A 21,468-nucleotide genomic window follows, 5' to 3' on the forward strand; every position below is an offset into this window, starting at 1 on the left:
TGTCTAAACCAGACATAATGCAACAAGTTTCCAGCAACACTAAAAAAAACAAACTAGTTAAGATGTATACTGTCCCGCTTGCGTCCGTCTGCTGCCCTCATGTCCCGTGAATGATGAAAGAGTGAACGAATTACTGAGGAATGATTGAATTTCATATAGGCGTAATCACAGGCGCACTATAACGCGAGTAGTCAGCTCTGCAATCAAACCTCTGTCTGTCAGCAAATACCACTATCTGTCACAACAGGCCAAAATAACTACAGACTGTATTAGAGTAAAAATACGTCGTCCACTCCAGCCCATCTCTATGCTTGAGTTAAAGTGAGACGGATCAGGGCGCTGGGGGTATTGAGAGAGTGCTGAAAAGGCCCGTAGGTACGAATTTGTTTTTCCTCTGTTTTGCAGTGCTGCCTTCTCGAATTTTCACAGCACACTGCACACACGGTGTGTGTACTCACAGCCATACATGACAGGGACACTCACCGACTGACACACACTCAACAGCGTGATGGCACCTCTCCACGCTGAGGCGATGCTAAACAGAAAGGCGCGCTTGTACACGTGTCTGAACGCGCTCGCCTGCTGTTCCCAAATCACGAGGACGGCGTAATAATGAGCAGAAAGTGTTCTCACAAGTGCAGTTATGTTTCGTTGTTAACAAACTGTTTTATTATACAACCCGGTTCTGCTCTCTGCAGAGGCAAGGCTGCTTGAAATGTATGTAAATTTGCATAGCAATCGATATGAGGGTGAAAGATAGCTCATTGTGTTTGCTTGATATTCATAATGAACCTTGGAGCAGTAAAGAGCCATTAAGATTGATTACAAACTTCCTCATCATGCTTGCCTCTTTCTCTTTCTCTCTCTCCGTGTTTGCATAATGAATTCCATTCATATAGGAGAATAATGAAGCAGAAAAAGTTCTTTTTGTGAAGGATTTTAATCAAACGTTTTAATCTTAACATGTATTTGTAACGGCGGCCTCTCTAAGAAGATGCGCACTGTCTGCAGGCTTTTGTTATTTGGGACACATCCCGATTTCGACTTTCACAGAGCAGTGTTTGCCGTTAACCGTAAGAAACCGTTCTTGGTACCTACAGCTGCCTGGATCACAGTTTCCCGCCATTTCCGTTTTACCTTTCAATTTTATGAGGACGTAAAGAATAGATCCCAATTCATTTTCATTCAACACATAAGCTTTAAAAGCCAGGCATAAAAAAAGAGCCTTAAAATCAGAATAAAAAAACAAGCTGAAATTAACATACTTTTATTCAGCTAACACAGGGGGCAAGAAATCATCATAAATGCACAAAGAAATGTCTAGGACTAAGACGAGTTTGCGTATGCTGTGGTTGGTCTGGGTATTTTGGATGGTTTGACTAGTGGGTGATTTGGGGGTTCTGAGAGTTTCTGAGAGCTTCATTACAGGCTTCATTAAGATACTGTGAGATGCTGAATCCTAAATGAGGAGATTACTGACTTTATTATTGCACTGTGGAAGCCTGGCAAGCAGCTAAGCCTCTCTGTGTGTTTGACAGAGACACAAAGACACACACACACACACACACACACACACATTACATACAAGAAGGGATGGGTAAACAGTTTAAATAATTGTATTTTACATTCGAGCAGCTGAACATTATATTGGGGAAGAAAAAAAACTTGAACATTTTTTTAATAAAACTGAAATACAGACTTGTTTAAAAAATTGGGGTCAGTAAGGCTTCATTCGTTTGATAAAAATCCAGTAAAACCAGGAATATTGTGAAATGTTATTGCAATTTAAAATAACTTATGCTTTATTACATTTTATTTAAGTAATTCCTAATTCCTTATTCCTGTGAGGCTGAGATGAATTTTTAGCATTATTACTTCAGTCTTCGGTGTTACACAATCCTTCATCATTCCAATATTGTTCAGAAAACATGTTCTGTTATTATTATTGTTGAAAACAGCAGTCCTGCTTATTTGTCTGGAAACCAGGATATGTTTTTGATGAATGGAAAGTTCAAAAGAACAGCATTTATTTAAAATATAAATCCACTGTAACATTATAAATGTCTTTACCCTCATTTGTTTTTCAATTTCATGCCATCTTGCTGAATATAATTATTCATGTCTTTCAAACAAACAATTGAAAAAATAAGTGCATTTAGTATAGCCACCCTTTCCATGACACAGAGCATTGCTTGATTTTTATATCAACTACCTAGATTATTTATTATATCAATCCCACAAACAAAACACAAGTTTGAATGCATATATACACACTAACATAACTGACTAAGGGTTTAAGTTTGCAATGCTACTTGCTTCCAATTCTTGTGCACATTACAACATAAACAAATATTTACACATTCATTTTATGGTTTTGCAAACAGACTTCAAGACTTGCTCCCATAAAGCACAACCTAAAAAAAAAAAAAAAACAATCCATCAACGCCTGCGGCGAGCAAACCCAGAGTACAAACAAACCCCACTGAACACGGACACTCTAGCTAACCCACTTTTGTAAATAAACAAAGACAAGACGCTGTCAACATGAAGAGACCATTTACTCGGCTAACACAACAAATTTAAAGCGCGGCACCTTCAGCCAAGACTGCCTGGCCCGTGCGCTATTGATCAGGTGTTAGCGCATGTATGTGCTGTTGATATTAGGCCACGGGGTGTAATGGTGTGAGAGGCCGAGGATGAATGAGGTCATTTGTGTGAGACGCTCAGCTGGCCGTGCTGGACAATGCAGTGTCAGCGCACAGAGCCAAGGCCACACCAGGGACAATATGACCCTGCTCCACTGACTCCAAGAGCAGACACACTACTACACATACACACAACATCAAGTTAATCCAGTCTTATTTCACTTCAGGATACTATAATAGTTTTCTGAAATATGCTGCTTTAGTTGTTTTTTAATTTTTTTTATTTTGGTGTGTGTGTGTGTGTGTGTGTGTTTGTGTTCAGTTTATTAATGTGTGTAGTTTTAGTTTACTATTATTTTAAATTCGCAAATTTATATGCTTTTATATTTTAATTATTATTATTTTAATCGTATTAGTTTTTGTCATTTCATGATTTTTAAAGTGTTTTTAAAATGTTTTATTTAAATTTTTAATGTTATTGATTTTAGTACATGCGTTCATTTCATTTGGCTTTAATTTACATCATGTTTCAAGTCTTTATTATATTGTATTAATATTTAAAATTTTTAGCCTACCTTTTTTCCATATTTCACATTTTCATCCATTTATTTTACATTTATATTTATTATTTTTGCTTTTATTTAATCATTTTTATTTATTGCATTTAGTTATTTTTAAATGCTTTTATTAACGTTTTATTAATTTATTTTAGTTTGAATAATCTGAATATGTATTGATTTATATATTTTATTAATATTGTGAATAAATGTAAAATTTTTACATAGTAAAAAAAAAAAGTTGTTGCATTATTGTCATTTTTCTATGCTTTTTAATGTCGAGATTAGTTTTTTCATCAAGCACATCAATGTTTTTAAGTACGTTTTATATTCAGTTAATGTTTATTTTATTAAAAGTAATTTTTTTCTAAAGGTTAACTATAACAATCCTGATTTGATGTGTACATCATTTTCATGTGGATTAGCCAAACTCTTCCCTGTCAGATGCTAGAGCGACATTTAGCAGATGTTGTCTGCGGTTTTAGATGTTTATCAGAGGTTTGTACACAACTATGGCTTTTAAAAAAAATGAGCATGATACTTTCCAGATGAGGTGATGATTTGGGTGCTCGCTGGGCAGCATATGCAAGTATGAACGTGTTTGGGTTTGCGTTTGATTTGTGTTACGTTAGAGGAGGCAAAGGCTTAGTTTTTGAGGTTGGTTTATTTCTTCACGTTTCTGTCAGGTATATTAAATACACCACAACTGACACATTTCCACACCAGCCTCAGTTGTCACTACCATTCCGCTCAGTCGCTCCTGAAGGACCAGAACAGGAAACGCAGCTGAGGGAATTTACAGAGCTTTTCACTTAAACAGACATAAATCAGCACTTTCATTCAAACCAAATAATCTGAGACCATAAAGAGCTGCTTGTCTCGCACTGTATATTACCGCCAAGTTCCTGCGAGCAATAACACGGCCGTTCGCAGGCAAAGCAAAACAGAGAGGGACGTGAGGATGTGACATGTAATGCAGTTAGAAGGTCCTGTCGCCCACACTGGCCCTGACACTTTTATCATACGTGTCCATTTCTATTTGGGAAATGGCGGGGATAAAAATGATTACTCGGCTGTGCGGAGAGCGCCCCGGGCCCCTCCAGGCTGCAGGCCGGGTGTATTGGTGCCACGGCTGCCCAGGAGAGCCATCCATAATGGGCACGTTTGTAGACACGGACCCCCTCCTTTCTTCCACCTCCACCTGCTGCAAGAGCTTGAAGCAAACAGCGCTGTGCTTTATGGGGCCACTTTCTCTTAACAACAGAAATAAGAGTCTAGTCATTTCCTGTTGAATCTTTACCCTGTTCGCTCCCGAAAGTATTTTAGGGTTCTCGAGCCCATGTTTTACATTTTAACACACACACATATATATAATTTTATTTTATAATTTTACTTTTTAGAATTGATTACGATATCTTCATGACTATCTCAAGGTCAATAAGATTTTTTAAATGTCATGTGTTGTAATTTAATAATATTTATGAATTTATAATTCATGATATTAAATAAATACTACGAAAAATATTACATATAATAATTTTAATGGTATTTATTTAATATTTTATATATATATATATATCATGTTTGAAAATATCATGTTTTCCAAACCATATGAGACCACAATCCTTTCCTTCACACACTCACATGTAATTTCCCCATATTTTCCTTGCTTTCAGTTTGAAATATTTTCCCTCCGTTCGCTCCTCTTAATCTTTATTCTTATCCGTTTTATTATAGCAACACTATTCATATAACTTCCGGCTCACGGAGGATCCAGACAAATAAGAAACAAGCAAATCTCCTCAGTTGTAACAACACTTTTATCACTTCAAACTAAACCCCAATATGTCTGAAATGAATTAGTGCTATCACATCCGCACAGCGGGTTATTTCATCCCGAGGCCTGCGGTTTCCTTTAAGCTAAGCAGCTAATAACACTTTTAGGATGAGCAATGTAAACATCGTGCCGTGATACTGGTAAAATAGGCTTTGAGGCGATTAGATCTCTCATTGGCAGTAAAGCCGCAAATACGCAGCTGAGAATTTCCACTGCTTTAGTCACAGATATCCGCACTGGATTTACCTAATACCTCACTCTCTCAGCATAAGCTTGACGGCATGTGTAAACACCGTGCACCTTTATCCAAACCCTTGTACCTGACGCAACAATCCCAGGTAGTGGTACGAAACATTTAGTTTTATTGCCTTTAAACTTTTTTGCCTTTTTTTATGTCTGATGCAAGTTCCTTAGGTCTTAAACCCCGAGCCAAGGCGACAGAAAAAGCTCTGTTCCGAGCAGCTGGGTCTGATGCAACGCTGCGGGTATCATAGTAAATGGACAATAGGGGGTTGGGAGCTCGTTTGAAGAATGGAGGCCAAGCTTCACCTTCACAAGTTCCCTAAAAATACACAGTACGGCGAAGAACCAGCCCCAATTAAACGCTGTGCTTTAGGCCTGTCACTCGATTTCATCAGCTCAAAATGAACAACACTATGAAGGGGGAACTGTTGCTGGTGTGTTACGAATCTTTAAAAAAACTGCGAACAAAGATGACTGAATACACTCACACTGTAAGCAGCGCATATTTCTAGAAGCGTACAGTAGGTCCAACAAAAGACAGGCCCAGTGTTACGCTTATAGACAAGTATTTGACAACTGTGCACCGTCACAACAATTATAGTGAATTTACACCAGCTCTCTCTTTCTCTCTGCCTCAATCTGTCCCTTAGGCACTGGGCATAACCTTACGACTGACCTCTGACCTCTACCTTGTTTACTCCCATCACTTAAGAGCGGCCGTGAGAGCCATAAAGACTCATCCCCGCTGAGTTAATGTGCAGTGTTGAAGCGTGCCAAGCTCTTAACACACACGAGCACCACAGAGAGTCATTTTTTTTCTCCAGCGCGGTCAGCGACTTGGTGAGGATGTGTGTTTGTTTATACTTACACAAACCTCAGAACAGCGATCCTCAACCAGGGATTTCAGCTTTGCTTATAACTCAAATGAAAGTTAAAATATCGAATAATAACATTTTAAACAATTAAACAAACAACAATTCATTTTTGCAATTTATAGTTAAACGTGTTCACTTTTACAATTTGTCAATCAAACTAAAAGCAGTTCATTAAAAAGTGTTTAAAGTTTCTCAAAACTGAAATTAAAGTTTTCTAGACTATGTTTTCAATTACTGGAAACCAGCAATTATTTCAAACTGGTTACTTAAATCATATTGATAATAAATATATCCAATGTACACTGCTGTTGAAAAGCTGGGATCAATAAGCACAGGGTACTATATATATATATATATATATATATATATATATATATATATATATATATATATATATATATATATTATGTATGTATGCATGTATGCGTGTGTTCAACACTTTTTGTTTTAGAGGAATATCTAAACGAACAGCACTTAATACTATCCTTTGTAAATATTATTATGGTTTTACTGTCCCTATTTATCTTCTCTTTTTGAAATGAACATCTTATGTCCCCAAACTTTTGAAGTTTAAAAGATGATATTTCTGTTTTATATAAAAAGTAGTTGAGATACGAGAAAAGGCTGGGAAACACTGATCTAGACAACTAAATTGTTTGTTTTCAGTTCATCCATTTACCGGAAGGCTTGAAATCCGACTGTGACATGCTGACAGCAGAAATACTTCTCCGTGTTCGTTCATATCAGGAAGAGCATCTGGTTTTGTGAAGCAACATGAGACAGGGAAGAAAGAAATTTGTTGTGATTCAGTTATCCCCCGCATGCGAGCACTGTCTTACAGTGATTTCTTCTCGAGCGCTCTCTTTCACGCATCCACGGTCCGTGAGTTCAGTTCAATACACCTCCGACTGACCCCATAACCCCTCATCCCCTCTCTTTCTGTTCAATGGGCTGCTCTGCAGCAGACCGCTGCCTATCGACACCTCGGCACGTCTAATTGTATCGACCGGCTCAGGTCTCCCAAAGCTAACTAATCGAAATGGAATTTATTTCCTGTCAATATCTAGAAAGGTCATCTCTCTCAGAGCGGCTCAGTGCTCGGTCGTTCATGACCATGAAAAGTGTATACGTGGGGTCGGTTTTACAGGCTGAATGTCCCCCATAAGGAAAATGGCTTAATAAATGCACTAAATAATGTGTTAAATAAAAACTAAAGGGGTTGTGAGATCGTTAGCGAAGAGAAAACATTATTAGCTCAGTATAAAAACAATAAAAAGTGTGTGTTAAAGTGAGCCAAACCGAATCAAGACGCATTTGGAATCGCATACGATGCGCTTTTGGATGTGGACACCAACACACACATTCATCTCAAATAACATCTACCTCTCTGCCACGTCTGTTGTAAAAACAGTAAGATCACAGCAGATCGGATCACTTCTAAAAATCTTTTGTTCTGCCAAGTAAAACAACCAAAACATTCAAGCACGTCTTCTGTGTATGTGTGTGTCCATACATGAGTCTTGGCCTACATCCACATGGCAAAGACAACGCTGAGGGAAAGCGCCTCCGGGCTCTCTCTCACTCTCGCATGTAGGGTAATTAACATGCCATTAACACATTAATACACATTAGCTATTCCCAATGTTAATGACAGACTAATTACCATACCTGAGACTGCGCTGGGGAGGCCAGCGCACTGCGCCCTCCCACCAAATCGACTCAGCCAGCTCAAATCAGAGACCCAGTCACACGCTAGAGGCTCTCTATTTCCCCACAGTCGGGGACCGCTGTACCGCGAGACCACCACGCACTGCCTGCCCAGCTTGTCGACATTGACAGACTTAACATGCTGGACATTTTCTAAATGTAAAGTTACAACAGAGAGAGTGAGAGAGACGTGAGTTTCACACAGCAGGACTACTGGGATAAAGTCTGGAAGGCACTGTGCTTCTTCCAGACGCAAAAATCTATTTATTATTATTTTAGCTATATATTATCATTTAGCTATTTATTAAAACCTATTTATTTTCTCTATAAAGACGCAAATCTGTGTAATTTTAGAGTAAAGTGGCATTAAATAACATTTCTATTTTGTAAATGTGTGGTATTGATTTTTTTTTCCAATATTCTAATAAAACGACAGACTTCACTGACTTCTTCCAATAATTTGTTATTATTATTATTACACTCAGCTGTAATGTAGAAAAATGCAAGAAAAACAACAACCATAATTCATTATTTTCTGTAAAGAAATAAAAATAGTAATCTGTTTTTGCAAATCAATTCTTAGGTATAATGATATAATAAAATGTTGTTATATATTTTGCTGTTTTATTCTAGTTGTGCATACATTTTTTGCCTCTAATAAAAATAATAAATAAATAAAATAAAAATCAAGGCTAAAGCAAACTAAAAAGTCTGCCTACTTTTGTACTTCAATATGAGCAATCGAAAACTGACCTCTGACCTTCAGTGTTATTTAGCTATAACAATGTGTTTTACAAACATCTTTCAGCTCAGTCGCCGAATTTGGTAGAATTTTCGAATGCCCTACAAGGCTACAAAATGATTGGACAACACCATGGCAGTGAATGCAGAGGAATGAGAAATGATGGAGCAGTACTACTTGGACTGGAAGGAAGATGATGTTGGTGATATGCGGTATCTCTTCCCTACGCACAGAATGATAAGCTAATCAGGACTGTTGACAGCGATGCGTGACAATACACACACACACACACACACACACACACATACACACCTCAGAGCTGGGATAGGGCATTCAAGTTTAAACATCTGAATTTTAAAAGGCAATAGAGAAGGAGAAAAAGAAAGCGGGAGAAAGAGAGAGTGAGAGACGTGACTAAAAGTGGCAGCAGTCAAGAGTAGAGGATTTCCTGTCAGTTCAGGTAGCCTGGATGTCCCTAGATGATGATGTGTTTCCTCTCCCCAGGAGAGAGGTTTGTGACAGGGTGAGGGAGAGGAGGAGGGGAGAGAAGACAGGGGTGGGAAAAGATAACCCAAACAAACATCTTGTAGACATTTCGCCAAGCACACCAAAATTAATCACTGTCCCGTTGAGGAGCTGACATTTGTCTGTAGTGACACGCAGCGTGAGAGTCCAGAGGGAGAGGATGGAGAAAGCGCGGCAGAGACGGAGAGAAAGAGTGAGAGTGTCTAAACAAGAGGGCCTCTGTCACTGCCTCTTTGTGTGTGTGTGTGTGTGTGCCCTCCTGGACATGGAGTCGGCCTGGGGCCAAGAATCACAGTGGTCAGCGAGCAGGCCCGCTTGTGTGTCTATGTGGAGGCCGGCCAAACCAGAGAGCAAGGCCACAGCGACACAGATCGACACTCTCGCTCGCACACAGTGACCTGACGGGACCTATTCAGCATGGGCTCCTGTGCTGGATCTCACGGGGTCACTGGCTCTGGCCAGGCTGAGCTTTATTCAATCATTTGTTTAGCCTGTATGTATAATTAGTCACTGGTCAAGATGCTGAAGCCAGCATTTTTCGGTATACATTGTGTTAGGCACAGTTCTACAGTTGGCCATGTGATGAAGAGAAAAAGAAAACAAAGATATGAATCTCCAGCCATTACTTTTTACTTATTCAACCATGTGGCCATATGGGAGTCTATATAACCTTATCAAAAACATAGTGATGCATTGATCTTTATGATTCAGCTGGAAAGATTTGCAAAGCTCACTATATTGTATCAAACTACACCAAATTGTAGTGATGAAGTATGACTAAATGGTAGTGAGAAGATACTATTTTTTTTTCTTTAATGAATTGGTCTAAACGATTCACGGAGCATCTGTAATCCGTGGAACCTAATGGAAATGTATTAAATCTAATCAAAACATAAGGATAAATAAAAATATTAATAATGAATCTTTACCGATGATTAGAAATATCTCATTTACAAATTAATTTTCAACTGGTTCTTTTTAAAGAGTTTCAGAACACTAATCTAACCCATTGATGATCTATACAACAAAATGGAAAACAATGAAGTCTTTATACGAAATACATTTCTGTTAAATTAGTGATATCAGATTAGCAAAAAGCTGTTTCGAACATGTTCTTTGATTTGGTTCTTTGAAGTGGTTTGCAAAATGTTGCATAATATAACCAAATGGAATCTATAACATAATTGAAAACAAAGTGAACAAAGTGCAGATGAATCATCTTTTTAATGATTAGGCTGAAACTGCATTGTAACGTATTTATGAAAAAGCAATTACAAAAATGAGTAAAACAATACTTCTGAGTCATGATTCACAATAAAAGTGCATTAGTATTTGAATTGGTCTAAATGAACCATTACATTAATATGAATCAAACTTCCCAACTCCACTACTGATAATCCCCTTTTCCCCAATACGGGAAATCTTCATTCATTCAAATATAAAATATCTTCATATTTCCAGAATTCTATGAAATATGTATATGTGCTTTGAGCACCGCTATTTTCAATATTGTACATTTCCAATTCGACTCTCTCAATTTCCAGCCTGCTTTGGGTTGTCATATTTCATGTTAATATCTGCTTAGGTTATTTGTTCTTGTCTTATTAAGCTCCTGGCCTTCATTTGTGGCCAAGGTAGTGTGCCTCTTAATGTACACCCCCAGCAAATAATGCAAATGTGTCATTGAAAGGCACTTATGAAATACCCACAGGCAACTAATCTATGCAAGCCGCCTCGTCCTTCTCCAGCACTGCCTAATTAGGCAACGGAGAAGTATGTAAAACCAGGTCACACACACACACATACACATATAAAAACAGCACACACAAATGGCAGGTTCTGGTGTATTAGTGTCATTATACACACACGCATGAGCACGGCTGCATGCAAGGCAAGAATAAAAAGCTTTGGGCAGATGTGAATATTGCTGTAATATGCAGGCGCACTAATCCCAGAATCCTCTCTGCCTGGTTCCTTCATTTCTCTCGCTGTGATATGTGAGCGCGCTGGAGTGTTCCTGCATGTCAGATGCCCACATGTGTGCCTTTTTTTTTTTTTTTTTTTAAATGTACGTGTATGTGCAAGGGCGTGTTGATAAACAACAAAAGCAGCGTTAGAAACATACAGCTGGGCCGTGATCCAGTGCCAAAGAAATGACTTTTTGCAATGGTGTCCTCTGTGCCAGACTTGACAGTCCATCATTTAAATTTGGCTGCAGTGAATCCACAGCAAAGACTCTGCCGCCTGGAGCAGAGAGAGAGAGAAAGCGAGAGAGACAGAGAAGGAGAGAAAGAGCTCCCTCTGAAGGGTCTCTTCTTTTTTTTTCAGAGAAAGAACTACACTCCAAATTACAGATTAGCATTGCCTTGTTTTCTGCATCCTGAGGCAGGAAACCTGCGGAGCTCCAATCACAGAGGATGCACATTCACCACACAACTCGCACGCAATTATTTCAGCAATAACGCTCTTCGAAATCCATTACGTAGCGCACAGGCACACAAATAAGGTGTGAAGGAACAAGGAAGACGTTCCCTAAAATTCCTGTGGAATCCCTTGATGATGCCTACAGTGGTTCGTTAACCTGCACCAGCCAATCACTGCGCGTAAAGGTGTAAAGAAGCTCACACAAACGGTTTAGGAAAGGAGTAAAAGACAGTCAACTTTATTTAACACGACATTAAAGGGACAGTTCACTCAAAATGAGTTCTGTCACTGTTTATTTAAAAACAAGATATTTAGCATAGGGCTGTGCTTTAACAGTCATATACAAACAATGTTAATGCCATATTGGGGAGTGTACGTGTAAACGCTGCTGATTTTAGTTAAACAGTTTGGAGAAAATTTTTAAAATACCGGATCTGTGCATTACGTCTTAAAGTGACAGCAGCCTAACTGATGTACAATAGAGAAAAACGAAAAACCCTCGCTACTCATGCCTGAATTACATTTGTAGCTTCAGTAAAGATTAATCTCATACTATGCAGACTAATGTAGTGTTTTATAGTTATGTCTGATTATTTACTTTCTGTATTATTGCTTGCTTAAATGCTACCGTAAAACAGACCGGCATTGGTTAGTTTCTTATTTAATTTGGCATGTATGGATGAACTCTGTGCATGAAAAAACATATTTGTTCACACATCTCTTAATAAGGGTTTGGGGTCTGAACTATGGCCTCTGACATTTAGCTTTTAGATTATTTGTTAATATTGTAACGACAAATATTCATAACATCACACCTTTCCATTGCAAACAGCACTCCAAAAGCGAGCACTCAGCTAAGCGCTGAAGAGAAAGAGAGGTGGAGAGGGAGATAAAGAGAGAGAGAAAGGTCTTGCTTAGCTAATTACAGTAATTAACAGTTACAGATTTAATTGGAGGGGAAGACATTAGTGGGGATAACGTTTTGTCGGTTGTGGTCGGGGTGGACCAGTGTCTTGCCAACGTGCCTTTGTCTCGGGGCGAGGAACAGCGCCCGTTGACACGACATGCGTCAGGTTGAGATGCCGGGGCTCGTCAAGCACGCGCAACCGCCGGTGCTAACGAGCTAGAGGGTTAATGAGAGCATGCGAGCCCTCCACAACAACAGCACCATTAGCCTAGCTTGCCAGCAAACAATTCAATCTCAACGCCTCCTTTCTTCTCAGGGCTTGACGCTTTTAGCCACCTCAGTTCAATGGTTTCAGGCTGAAGATGAAGCTTTGAGAGCATTTTGTGGGCTGAGGCTGTTATTATTATCCTTTTTTTTCAATTTTATGAAACAGATGAGGGGAAACATGCACTTCATCTCCATTTTCTAGCCGACTGCAGCGGCGACTGACCTTTTCAGATTGGATTGCCTTATGTTTCTGTTCCACATGTATATCATTTCCACAAAAGATCAGCCAGCCAGTGCAGTTTCAGGTCAAACACAAGGCATTACATGCGCAAAAAAAAGCCCACCCCGCTCGCTCGCATTTTCCCTGCCCCCCCGTCCTCTTTTGCTCTCTCAGCTTAAAGAAGCTGGCACTTATACCGTAAAGTGCTCGCTCGATTCACAGGATCGTCTTTCAAAATGTGTTTGTGAAATCCCACACCCCTTTGAAATGCGAGGGGATTTATTGGAACATGGTCCATTGAGAGATTCCGAGACATTCTCCCTCCTTTTTTTCCAGCCCTCTAAAGCCCTTTATCTCCTTGCCTCCGCTCACCCGCTCTCGCTCCCTCTCTCTGCGATTGTTGTTCACCAGTCTGTGTTGGGCAATTACAGCACAGACTGAAAAATGAGGATCCTCCGCTGCTGTGTCCGTCTTTTTAATAAGCTTTGGTAAAGATGACGTGTTTGAATGAGTTCGATATCCTCGCAGTGGGGCAGTGGAAAGGCTGATTTTAAAATATGAGTAAACAGTGTTTAGGATTTGGGAGAGGAGGGCGAGGAGGGGTTGTCGCTGTCTCGCTCGCTCTCGTTGTTCCCTTTCGTTTCTTCTGCGCTCTGTGTGTTTGTGCATATAAACTCGAGGGCTTAGCGCGAGAGAGACTTTCGCAGATGACTTCTGCCTGCTTCTTTGGAGCTTCGCAGCAGTTCACAGATTTGAATATAAATGTGTATTGCAGGGGGGGTTATTAATAAGACAGAAATGTCTTGGTAATGGATTTTGGTTTCATGGAAACAAACATTAAGGCTCAAAGTTTGCATGAAATAAAGTGTGTATTTGTAGTTCGTTTCAACTGCCAAAATAAAGTAACAATGAGGTACTCATGCATAAATTTACCTAGGTAACAATTATTTCCAACAAAAATACCTCAAAATTAGTACAGTTACTGTAAGTATTATAAAAAGATATTTATGTAATGATTATTATTATTATTATATAGTTTATATTTTGCAATGTGACTCGATATCCCATTTTAAAGTTCGACTCAATTAAATTTGACATCATTTACATTTTATCTCACACGTTTTCATGATTGTGGCATATTTTGAACGTATAAGCCACAGGTTCTCAGTGTGAGAAAAGTGTCAGTGCCTGTGCCTGTGCATTTCTACATTCCCGTTGGTTTACAGACAATATCTTTCTTCATTTTTTTTTTACATGAGAACGTAACTCAGAGCGGGAATAGCGTAAATGTCCGAACAACCCTGAGTCTGAGCAGATCGGTGTAAAAGCGCCTTGTCTGAGGCCAGTAAAACCAGTCCATAAATACAAGCGGCGGTGAGTGAGAGGAGCGCGGCTTCCATGCCGGGGGGGGGGAACGGAGGTGGGCTGCTTCTCTTCAACCTCTGCTCTGCGCAGATGACAGCCACATTATGGGCCCCTCAATCCAGCCCGGCTAGCATTCACCCAAAAGCCATATCTGTCAACATTAAATACACCCGCATTACCCATGTAAACAAAAGCATCCGCCTTCGCAAGTGCATTTGCGGCCACAAGGGCGAAACAAACACAAGAGCTAGCAAGTATCACGCTACGGGCAGCAGCTAACACAGCTAGCTGTTTAGTCAGGTTGTGAACTCTCTTTAGCCCTCATTACTCATGCAGTCAAGAGAGTCCAATCTTTTGTTCCTCTATCTCTCTCTCTTAACCCATGTTTCCTGTTTGCTGCTTAAATGGAGAAGTGATGACACTTTCAGCCATCAAAATGGAAAGCCCATTAGAAAAGCAAACACTCCTCTAAAAACAACTCTCACCTGCTTAGCAGGTACCTCAGAGAAGAGGGTCTGCTTTCGTTCCTCACTCGCTCTCTTTTATTTCCTTTGAAAAACCAACAGCACTTAAGCAAAGCAAATATTTTAGTGACCACACCAGGCAGTGGAGTAATCTGTTTATTTTTCTTTTTTTCATCACTCCTCTCACTTTTGCCTCATGCACTCCTCCAGCTGCCATCTTCATGGGATGTGTATACAAATGAATGGATTCCTCCTGAAAATGGGAGACGGCAGAGGATTTAAATTCACATGGGCGGTATTTCACTCTCAGTCTACACACTCTCCATATCTGACTGTCTAAAATACTAGAAGGCCTGCAGGAGTATGTAACGCTGCTCTCCATTTCTCATCGGGCTGTTGCTTTCTGGGACATTATGTATTGGGGCTTCATAGCACTCAACATGTACTGTGCAGTCCTTATATTCTCAAGGAAGTCTATAAGGGCTAAATGTTTATGCACACCGTGCTCCCCTCTCTTCTTGAGTCCCTTATTAATACTGGCTGAGTACGGACTGAATATTTCACTAGTGGACGCACAAAAAAAAAACAAAGCAAGTACAAATCCCATGGACCAAATGAAATGTATTAAACATGTGGACTTCATAAATCTCAGCTGCCTCTGTTGCACGGTAATAGTGGTGTGTGTGCGTGTGTGTGTATTGCCTTTCTGAATGCTACTTTTCAATGAACACATGAACACAGTCTATTAATGGCATACAAATTGCTAGACAGATAGATGGATTGATTTAAATATAATGTTAATTTAATGTTACTAATAACATCTATACTTATTCAACTGAGTATCCAGTAATTGATTCAGAGTATTTGATGTAAGAGGGCAACATGTTGCCCGCTTTAATATAGTTAGAAAAAAATAAGCATTATAAAAGATAAAAAGCCCAGAAGAACAACTCCAGGGGACAAACATTGCTCCTTAATATAAAAGTTAATTTCTGACACAAAAAATGCCTTCATTATTAAACATTATACAGTAGACAAGGGCAAATTCAGCAGTTCTCATTTTTTAATCATTTCTCCTCTATCTGACTCCCTGCACAGCAGCCATTGGGAGGGGCAGAGCTCAGTAACCCTGAGGGGGCACTTTCACCTTCAGGAGTGGATGAAAGGTAGAGAGAGCCTGAAGGGTCTGCCCGCTGCTCTCGGCGCCATGCCCTGCAAAGCTGGGCACCAGCCGGGCACAAGCAGGCACACACACCTCCCATGCCAGGGTGAGAGGGTGAGAAGAAATCAGGGGGTAAATCTAGAAAAATAAAAGCTAAAAGCACAAAGACAAATACGAGTCTGGATGAAATAGTAACATTTAAAGGGAAAGTTTTTTTGAAGAATTTTGAAGAAAGTTGTCAACAAAGCAATGTCCAGTAAACTTGCATTGTATGGCGGACGGCAAATACATTTGTCCAAATATCTTCTTTTATGTTCCCCAGGAGAAAGAATGTCATGCAGTTTTGGAACGACATATATGTGAGCAAACAGAGCCATCATTTTCATATAATGTTTAAACTGATTAAATTACGAAGGTCCGTTAAACACTGAGGATGTTGGATTCTACTCAGCCCCTCAGGATTATGGGTAGAGTATAATCTGTCCTGTTCCCATTCTCTGCAGATGAGATAGAAGGGCATTATGTCTTTCTCGTGATAGCTAATCTGTGATCAGAAAAGATCAGGCATGCTAAGAAAAGACAGTTAGCCACCGTCCGCGAGCTCGGGAGTTTGTCTCGCACACTGAAAGGTTTTCGCTTCAACCGGCAAATGCTTTCCCTCCCGCTCCACATTATCCAAGCAAAACCAAGGTCAATAGCTTAGGCATAGGTTTTAAAAGCACTCGTGAAATGTCATCGGTCATATGCGGCAGCGCTGAGTTTGGAACCGTGTGTGTGTGTGAGTGAGCAGACCTGTGAACTCCATTAGTACAGGTTATGGTTTGAAGCCCCCACCAGACTGTAGATCGCAGGGAACACCAGCCCGGGCAAATCACCAGGGACTCCGGCTTTGTAATGCCAAAGCCCTCAGATAAACACGCAAGTACATGAGAAAAGTCATCCTTCTTAGCCTTGGCTTATTACTCGAGGTCCTAAAACAAATAAGAGCCCGGCACCTTTTAAATCACTTCAATTCACATTTCAAAGTATAATTTAATCTTTTTTTTCCCTCCTCTCCCTCTTTCCCGACATGTGACAATTACTTCATCACGGCGTAGTGACGGATTAAAAAGTTGTCAAATTAAATATTTAAGAGGTCCGTGGGCGGGCGTGAATTTGTTTAAGGTATAACAGAGGCTGAAGTTAAAGCTATACGCGCATGTCATTCCTCGGGGAACGAATCCATAGATTTTCCTCAGTGCCACCTACTTCCTTCCACAGAACCGCACTGCTCGGGCAATGTAGCTCCATGCTGTGTTGGGCTGCTAATATCGCTTTTATACTTTGCCGTCAAAAGGAATATGGTTATGTATGATCACGTAGAATAAAGAAATGAATACATTCGGAGAGAGAGTGAATAATTCGTTAATGGTTTCAATTGTGCTCCCTGAGAGTAAAGCAACCAGCTCCTTTTCATGCCATTTGAATCAAAGCCCACTCAAACAGTAGTTAACAGCATTTATTTTTCAATAACTGCAGAGATCAGGGGAAGGAAAGAGAAACACCCCTGTGGAATACCATGTAATACAAGATATGTTCTTTTGTGTTGTGGAAAATGGAAGTGACAGGTGACAGTTACGGAACAGCAGTTTTCCTGAGATCAAAATTGTGCACGCTACAAAGCGAGCATGCCGGATCCGGCAGGGTTAAGTCTTTATAAAGACGCGGAAGTCTTCGCAGGGAATAATGGTAGTGAATTCATGCGTTCATGGAAACAACTTCAGATCAACAGAATAAAATTTCCAGACTTTTTGCATTTGACTCAATTAGTACTATTCCAAAAGCGCCTCTGCGATACTGCCCGGACAAGCAGAATATATATCCCTGAATATAGAAGAGATCTTGACAGCCATGGATTCAAACCTTGGAACACTTACAGAGCAGAAGGCTGATGGCAGTGAGAAGTCATGAGGCATCACCTCTGAATTATGGTGGATGATGCAGGATGAGTGACAGGAAAGGAGACAGCACAGTGAGCCGTAAGTATGTGTGTGCACACAGGAAGGAAACTGCTGTGCTAGGCTGTACTAAATCTAGGACAGGGTTTAAAATTAGAATCTCTCATGGAGAGCTGCCTGCCATGGCGATTCACTGTCATTACATGTCCAGTTCAGTTTGGTCCATCTTAAAAAGCAGAGTCATATCTTAAACACAGCTGGCCCTGTCTACACAACACAGACGGCCCAAATGAATACGAATGCACAAACATTTCTGCAAACAGTCACTTGGCTGAATGTAAATAAGCCTTGGTTATTTATTTGGATGAGTTTGTGACCGGATTCTTTACTTTAACAGTACTATCTTCCAAGACAGCATTTCAGAGGGTTTTTTTCATTGGATGATTGAACAGTTCATCTACAATCTTTTTTTCTGGCCAAACAGCCTATCAAAAATGGCATGTTACATGTCATTATTGAACAAGGCTGAATGTCAGTAAATGTTAATCTTGTTAACACAGAGCTAAATTGACAGTAACAAAAATCTAAGACTAACAACTAAAACACATTTTCAAAATTTAAACAAATCCCTAAAAAGTATGTTAATAAATAAAGAAACATGTCTACTAATGTGTTTTTGGTGCACATGTTATCAAAGTATTCAAAGTCCTGAAATAAGCTGCCATCATTAACAAATAAAATGGCAGCAGCTAACAATAAACTATGGTGAAAAATGTACTGACATTAGACACTTGAAATTAGCACATTAACTGAGCAGCCCTAAAACACTAAAACTGAAAAAGCTAGATAAACTGAAATCTAGCTAAATTAATAATGCATACAAACTAAATAAATTAATAGATCAAAACTAAAATGCAAAATGATAATACTAATAATAACAACAGCAACAAACTACTTTAACTAAATTAAATTACAGAAAAAACTAAAAGGAAAGCCATTTCTCAGTAAGAGCAAGTTTTTGAACATTACAAGACCATTTTTGTTCTTTGGAAAAAGCACCAATGAATAGTTTACAATAAGACCAGGAATGTGCATTAGAAAATACACAGGTTATTTTTGACTTCACGTTGGCTTTAAGGGTCACAGCAGGTTTACGTCAATTATAATGACTTCATTCGTAATGTATGACCCTGCACCGCTATAGAAATCCTCCAGGTTAAAATGGACTCTGGAGCCATTTCTTAAACAGTTCATTCCGTTCCACTGTTTGTCCTGTCACACACAGATCTGTTTTATCCATCTCCTTCTTTTCTCATCTCTCCCTCCCTATCTTTCCATCTTAGTCTTACACGTTCTCGCTCTCGTTCCTTGGCCCCGGGCTGCATAATTAATGCATGCACTGACAGCAGTGTCACGCACTGACTGAGGAGTCCTTCGCTCCCCCACCACACGACTGTCGTTTCACCCAGGAAGAGGAACTCGGGAGACGAGCGCACAGCCCGGCATGGAGGACCAACCCGTCTCTAAACCCACCACCCTCCTCCCGTTCTGTTGTTTCATCATCGTGATTGAGCGGGAAACAGGAGCGGAGCAAAACAGCGGCTTATGTTCGCGAGGCCCCGAATATATTATGCATTCGAGTTCTTGGAATATATCTTTGACTGATCCTCAAATATTTCTCAAGGCTCAGACGTGTTTTAGCCCCATTCTTCCTGCCTCAGACTCGCTCGCTATTAGGCATGAGTGGGCCGCGGTTGTGCGCGTGTGACACGGAGCTGAAATTATGAATTGCTCCTATCAAGAGGGAGCTGTTGCAAGTTGATGAAGGGAGCGCCGGTGATTGCCGGGCGACAGGAATGCTGTTTGGAGACGCAAACGGAATTCTATCTCAAGGAGCGATCCTCCGAATAGTCTTCAACGTAAAGAGGATGCGCCCCATACCTGGCGCAGCAAATTCGTACATTTCAATAGAGAGCAGTTTCACACCATAGACTCTGTGATTAAATGCCGATGCCTGCCATTTTGTGGGAATACACAGAATTCCCTTGCCGATTTCCCTGACCGTTTTACCTGTCAAAAACAATTGGCGGAGGACAATACGAGGTAGTGTGAAATAATACATACTGCCTACTGACTGAAACACAGCTCTCAATGTACAGTATATCTCTTCCAAGCAATCCTCCATCTCAATCTCAATGGCTTTCTCCTTTCTTTTATCTCTGCTTCCTCCGAGGCCTGTGCGTTGGGGTTCGAGCAGAGACACAGATTAAGTGATTTGATCCGGCAAACATTTGAGGAATTCAGGCCCACAAAGGGGTCAGCGCTGGGGCGAAGGGATAGCCTTACACACACGTATGCGCAAAACCACACACACTCAGACTGCTCCATTAGCCCGTCACTAGCGCTGTCACTGGCGCAGCCCTGCAGAGTTTTCTCAGGGAGAAATAGCCTCAACACATTGCACTTATGTTCTCTTGTAGCGCGGCTCTGACTCACTGCAATGGACAATTAGAGACCAAGAAAATATAAAGAAGAGAGAGAGAGAGAGAGAGAGAGAGAGAGAGAGAGTGAGAAGATGGGGAAAAGAAACGGGAGAATGTGTCCAGTGTGAAAGTATATGAATACAAATACTCTGAATAAAACTTTTGCCATTAAAACAATTGGACTCTAATTAAAAGAAAACACACAGAGCTATATAAGTCCACTTTGAAATGTCCGCTAATGGCATTACATACTTTCCGCATGAGTCCCCTCTTCTGTGTGCTTTGGATGTTTAATTGTGAGAGGGCTGGATGGGGGAAAGAGGATGGGGGCTACACTCAGGACATCGGCCACTTTTCACAAATTGCGTCCTTATTCGATTACGCTTACGCCTTGAGGTCCTCGCCCAGCTATAATGCTGCATCTTCCAATAAAGTTTGCTTGTATGGAAATGCTACATTAAGAAAACACAAATGCAGAGTACAGTCTCCTGTGCTTTCCCTCAATTGGATTTTGTACGCGTCTTACGGGGACATGACACTGTCAAATGAAAATGTGAAATTAATCTTTTGGGCTTTTTTGGGGGTGGGGTTAGGCATTATTTTGAAAACTGTTGTGAGTAATATCATTCCTTTTATGCAGTACCTTCTGAACTCTTAATCTTTTACTATTTTATCTTTATAGATCATAGCCTGATTATTTATACAGAATCTTTTGGAATTTTGATAATATGCAGATTTCTGCAATTATATAAAAACAAAATGGACTGAACTAACTAATGCCAGAAAACAAACTACTTACTGATGTGTGCGCTGTTGTTTTCCAGAATGATTTTACTTCCTACAGAATGATGTCATTAGGAAACTGGCTTTTGTTAAAGGCATTTCATAAAAACTAGCAGGATGTATAAATTGATTAAAAATTAATACAATAATGCCAAGAAAGCATATTTTCATTATCATTGTTTTCATAGAGGAATGCACCACTTATTAATGTGACTTGTAATGATTAAGAGTGCAAGTAATATGTCAGACTGGTTTTCTGATTTGTACGCATTTGCTGATGTGTAGCTAATAACTGCCTTGTTAGCATTGCACCTATACTGTTCTG

General features: G+C 40.0%; 1 protein-coding gene across 9 annotated transcripts in view; it reads right to left on the reverse strand.

Annotated features, from left to right (window-relative positions):
- Positions 1-21,468, reverse strand: part of pbx3b (pre-B-cell leukemia homeobox 3b) — a 114,819-nt gene that overhangs the window by 17,289 nt on the left and 76,062 nt on the right. The gene's annotated exons all lie outside the window — the stretch shown is intronic.

Source organism: Puntigrus tetrazona, chromosome 8, assembly GCF_018831695.1.
Source record: "Puntigrus tetrazona isolate hp1 chromosome 8, ASM1883169v1, whole genome shotgun sequence".
Classification (NCBI taxonomy): Eukaryota; Metazoa; Chordata; class Actinopteri; order Cypriniformes; family Cyprinidae; genus Puntigrus; species Puntigrus tetrazona.